Raw genomic sequence first — 5,561 nt, 5'->3', positions numbered from 1 at the left:
CTGGTTGCAACAGACCAATGACTTGAAGTCCCAGCAAACTAGGTTTCAACTGGATCTCAGGAAAACTCCTTGTTAGAGCAGGGAGGCAGTGGAATAGAAGCCCAGGGGAGTTGTGGGCTGCTCCAGCACAGAGGTTCAATGGGCAGCCACTGGTTGAGGACGATGGAGGTGTAGTGATGCCTGTGTTCTACTCTGGGGATTTCTCAGGCTTTGCTGGTTGTCCCCTCCCCTCCCCTCACTTTCTGCTCCATGTGTCAGGGGGTTTAAGCCTCCCTCAGAGGCATGGGGTGTTGGCAGCAGCCCAAGCTGGGGTGGTGACGGGTATGCCAATGCTCCAGCTGGAACTCAACCCCAGAGGGTCCTGGCTAGAGGGTCTTTCACCTCCACCCAGACTGATGCCGGATTTGGGATCAAGTAGGAAATTTACCCTGTGGTCAGATTAATATGGACTGGGGCGGGTATGCCAACACAGCCTTTGCCTGGGATCTCTTGAACATGCATTACCAGCCTTTGTCAGAAGCAGGATGTTGGCCACTGTGGTCCCCCTGCTTTCCCTGTGGCAGGGTCAGGTGTGATGTCTGGTGCTATCAGGGCTGACAGTAGTATAACAAAGAGTTTAGATGATGGATTTGTCTGGGATGGTTTGGATAGGACTGATCCTGCCTCAGGCAGGGGGTTGGACTAGCCTCATTTCTCTAGTAGTTCTATGAACTCCCAGGGTGCAAATCTTACTACCATATTTCCTTATATACCACACGTCTTTCTGCCAAAATCCACCTCCAAAACTAAGGGGTGCATCTCATTTTAGCAGGGTGCGTGGTATGCAAAAACGTATGGTCTCCATCAAAGGCTGTCCTAGCAGTAATTTGGCCCTCAGAAGTGGGAATTGGGGAGTGAAACTGACTAGCAAGGTTGAAACTGGCCAACCCAACAGCACCCAAAGGGGAAATGAGGTTAGTGTTTCTCATTCCCCCCTCAGACTGTTGAAACAAAGGATTTAAAACAAGCTGTTTTTGCCTCCACTCTCATGGGAGGACTCTGTTGAGGGGGTCAGAGCTAGGACTACTGGGTTCTTTTTTTCTGGCACCCCAGGGTAAGTTGTGGCTTTTTCAATGCCTCCTTCTATGTGGTGCAGCCAGTCCCAGGAATACAAAGAAGCCAGTATCAAGAATTTACAATGGACAAACCTTTAAGGTGCTTAAGTACCATATTTGCCTGCATATAATACACACCTTTAAAACAAAATCCAGTCTGCCAAAATTGGGCAGGGACGGGAGGCAGTGTTTGTTTTTTTGCATTGGAATACTGGCATGGGGATGCTGTAATGGCTGCCAGGGGCTGTGATTTGCTCCCAGCTGGAGGAGGCAGAGCCTGCACCTCGGCATCACACCCCCTGCCCTTGCTTGCAATGAGAGGTTTAACTCTCTCACACCTGCTGCCAAATTGGCAACAGCTTTTGGCTAAGCTGGGTGGGAAGAGGAGAATGGAGTCTCCTGCATAGTCAACATTCAGCCATGGGGAAGCCTGCACTACAGCAGGGAAGATTCGGGGGCTTTTCTTCCCTTTGTTTTCCCTTTTCTGAAATGAGTCTTATTTAGGGGCATGTGGTATGCAACGAAGTACAGTAATTCCCACTGTGTCAGGTTGGAAATGGGTGGGTTACCAGGATACAGGCCTAAGCATCAGGACTCCTGGGTTCTTTTTCCAGCTATCAGGAAGTTGCCAGCCCCTCGCTCCCCTCCTTTGCCGATGGGGGACCAAATATTGCTAACAAGCGTGGACAGTGGGTTCCACTTGTGTCCTGTACTGTGGCTTCTGGGATAGATGGAGGCCTCGGAGCAGCCCCAATGGCTGTGGGAGCTTCTGGGCATGGATCAAAACCCCTTTTGCTGCTATGGGCTGGAGCTTGCAGCCTGGATCCGGACCCCTTGGAACCTCTGCTCCAAGAACACACCCTCACTCCAGCAGCAAAGTGGGGAGCTGCTGATTTCCTCCCCGTAAGTGACACTGGACGCGGCTGGATCTGGCCTGTTCCCAATCTCTGCCCCACCCCAGGGAAGCAGGGACACGCTGTGCAGGGGCGGGGGGTTTGCCTGAGAGACTCTGCCCCAGGCTTTGGAGGAAGGAAAGACCTGCCTAAGTCCTGATCCCTCCTCCTGACCCCATGACCCCCCTCCTAGAAGCAGCAACATCCATATCAATTCTGGCATCAGTTTCCAGCTCTGAGCTGGGCCCCAGAATGACCCTGATGGGGGATCAGTTGCCACGAGTGCCTTAAGCCCTTGGGCCCTGGCAGCCTGGGTGGCCTTGGGGGTGGCTTAGCTGGGAGGTGTTACGTGGGGCTGGGGTGGGGTGGGGAGCCACGTGTACCCTGGGCCATGGGGTCCCCCCCCAGCTGAGATCAGGGGTCTAGAGGGCAGTACTATGGACCAGGGGCTGGGCTGGGAATGGGGGGTCTGGCCCCTCCCTGCTTTGGGGATCAGGCAGGGGTGGGGGCCCCCAGATCAGGTGGACCCAGACTGGGGGGGCTTCACCTGCCTCTGAAACGGGTGGGGTCTGCCGGGGAGCTCTGGGGTGGGGATTTGAATCATGCCCTCCTAGCCTGGCAAGGGCAGGTCAGGGGTGGGGGCTGGATGTGCCAGATACTGGGGCTGGCAGCCCAGACATCTGGGTTCTTTCCCAGCTCTGGTAGGGGAATGAGGGCTAGTGGGTTTATAGTGGGGAAGAGAGAGGAATAAGGACTCCTGGGCTTTTGCCCTGTTCTGGGAAGGGAGTGGGGCTGGCGGGTGAGAGCAAGTGGCTGGAAGCCTGGACTCCCAGGTTCTTTCTAGGCCTGTCTGGGAGGGGAGAAGGGGCTGGCAGGGGAGATCTCTGAGCCAGGACTCTTGGGTTCTCTCCCTGCTCTGCCACTGTGGGTCAGGCTGACCCAGGCCATGGCCATGTGTGGGTCCTGCCCAGACCAGAACCAGAATCCCTAATCCACCCATCACCATGGTACCAGGGGGTTCTCCTCCTGGCTGGACCCCCTCCTCCCAGGGGAGGGGAGATTGGAGCCCCCAGTGTTCTTAGCAGTCTCCTCCCACAGGCACTGCCTGTCCTTGTTGCACCCAGCTCTGGGGTAGGGCACATAGGTGTCTACTCATCTGTCTGCCCCCACCCTGGATTCCTGGCTCCCTCAGCACCAGCCACCCCCGAGTCTGAGCCCCCCCAGCCTGTAACCTGACTCCCCAGTGACCCTGGCACCAAGTGCATAAAAACTCCCCGCCACCTCTCTGTGGACCCAGGCATCCGGGCAGAAGTTCTGACACCTGCTCCCAGAGGCAGGTACATGCCTTGATCTATCCCAGCTCAGGGAAGGGAGTGGGGTGTAGTGGTTGGAAGGGGGTGGGGGAGCTTGAGGAAGGGAGTGAGGTTTAGTGCTTAGAGTTGGGGGTGGGGAGGGCTTGTCTAGGAGCCCGGATGCCTGGGTTCTATCCCCAGCTGGGGCTCAGTGGACTCTCTTGGGGCAGGTGGTAGTTGGGGAGCACTGAAGGGGAAACAGCACTGTCCTGGAACCCTCACCCCCACCTTTTCTGGATTCACTCTAGTTTCTCACCCCTCCCAGGCCCAACAGTCCCCAACCCTGCTCTGGGCCATGGGGGTTGCCTGGGGCTGGAGCCTCTGCCTGCTGCTGCTACTTGGGGGCTGCCCAGCAGGTGGGTGAAAGGGGTGGGGGTAGGTGGTCTGTTTCCCCCCCTGGAAGTTGGGAGAGAACCCAGGTGTCTGGGCTCCTGGCACTCCACTGTCAAACCCCTCAGCCCCCCCATTCCCTTCCCAGCGCTGGGGAGAGGACCCAGTCGTCCGGGCTCCCAGCTCCCCCTGCTCTAACCCCCTACCCCACACTCTTGTCCTACAGCAGGGAGAGAACCCAGGCATCCAGCTTCAGCTGCCCCTAGTCTCCCTCTCTCCCATGGTGGGGAGGGCACATTGGGAAACCCCTACCACCATCTTAGTGCCCCCTCCAATTCTGCCTTCTTCTTGCAGGGCTCCCTGAAGCTACCAGCCCCCCTCTCTCCCCCAGAAGCTGGGAGGGTAGTGGGGCCCCCCTGGGGCAGGAGCACCCCTCAGGGGGGGCAGGCAGGAGGCTACAGGGGGCACTGTTGGTGACTTGTCTCGGCCACACACTGGCAGCTCGGGTCAGCCGAAAGGAGCTTGGGGTGAGTGATAAGGTCTGGGGGGGGCACTAAGGGGCAGGGTGGGGAGGGCAGCAGGGGACACTGCCCTGGGCATTGCTCTGGGGGGCGCTGTGCTACAGGGGCTGGAGAGTCCCATGGGGTGCTGTGGTGGCAGGTGCAGATGGGGTTGGTGTGCCCTGGGCATTGCCTTGGAGGAGCACTTGGGGGCGCTGTGCTGCAGGGGGCACTAAGCAGCCTGATTTCACCCCCCTGCCCCCCTCCAGGCTGCTGGCCTGGCTCCCTCCCATGTGACCTTGCAGGACCCCAGCTGCGTTGCCCGCGCCACCCTTGCCCATTTCCTGTTGGAGGTGCCACTAGTGGCTTGTGGGGCCCAGTGGGTCCCTGCCCCAGGCGGGGGGCACTACGAGAATGTGGTGAGTCCAAGGGTGTTGGGGAAATGCTGTGGGGGTGAGTGAGTCAGGTTGCAGAGACTGGGGCTTGGGATTGGGAGACAGGTGATGGGACTGGGAGAGCTGTAGCTTGAGACCTGAAGGCTTGGTGCTTGGGAATGGAAGAACTGGGGCTTGGGATCTGGAGTGCAGCTTTGGACTGGGATAACTGGAAGACCTGGAGCCTGGGACTGGGTGGACTGGGAGAACCGGGGCTTGGGATCTGAAGGAATGGAGCTTTGGACTGGGAGGACTGGTCTCATTTCTTCACACCCCCCCCAGGTGGTACTGTGGGGCCGAGGGATGGGGACAACACCTGGACACCTGCTGGAGGACGAGCCTGAGGTCTTGGAAACCATCAAGGTGAACTGGGCAGTGGGAGCAGGGGGTGGCCCAGGGATGACGGCAGGGTCAAGGTTGTTAATCCAAGGCTATCTTTTTTTTACTGATAATCTGCAAACTTTTTCCTGATGACCACAGGATTTTGTTTTTCACTGAGGTGTGTTTTACATCATGTAAATGCAGTCCTCCTGCCAAGGCCTGGACAAGGGCCAGATTCAAATGTAGGGGGTTGTCAACAACCCCAGTGAAAAAAAAAAAAAAATGTCAGTAAAAAAAAATGTTGGTAAAAAAAAAATAAATAAAAAATCAATTCAATTAAAAAAATGTATAGGTAAAAATATTCAATTTTCAATAAAAAATTGTCAGTAAAACATGTGACTGTTGGTAAAAATATTCAATTTTCAGTTAAAAAAAAAAAAAAAAAAAAGAGAGATTATCAGTAAGAGACTTGCAGATTGTCCATAAAAAGTGCTCTTGAGTTGTCAAGCCTGGCTTGGCTGCAGTGATGGTTTTACCCCCAGGGGTCCCTTATTCACCCCCCTACCCTGATGCCCCCCCCAGTACTGCTGCCAGGGTTGTCCTGGGGGGGGGGGGGGGGAATTAGGTCACCCCCGCC

At 56.3% G+C, this 5,561-nt stretch overlaps 1 long non-coding RNA gene across 1 annotated transcript in view; it reads left to right on the top strand.

Annotated features, from left to right (window-relative positions):
- LOC112548158 overlaps positions 1-5,561 on the top strand; it is a 6,588-nt gene continuing 1,027 nt past the window's right edge. The window contains exons 1-3 of the long non-coding RNA XR_003091969.1: positions 1-4,196; positions 4,439-4,588; positions 4,886-4,966. This is a non-coding gene — a long non-coding RNA (uncharacterized LOC112548158). The remainder of the gene's footprint in view (positions 4,197-4,438; positions 4,589-4,885; positions 4,967-5,561) is intronic.

The sequence above is a fragment of the Alligator sinensis genome, unplaced genomic scaffold, assembly GCF_000455745.1.
Source record: "Alligator sinensis unplaced genomic scaffold, ASM45574v1 scaffold1892_1, whole genome shotgun sequence".
Lineage (NCBI taxonomy): Eukaryota > Metazoa > Chordata > Crocodylia > Alligatoridae > Alligator > Alligator sinensis.
Note: the sequence above shows the minus strand (reverse complement) of the source record. Positions and strands in the feature narration are given on the sequence as shown.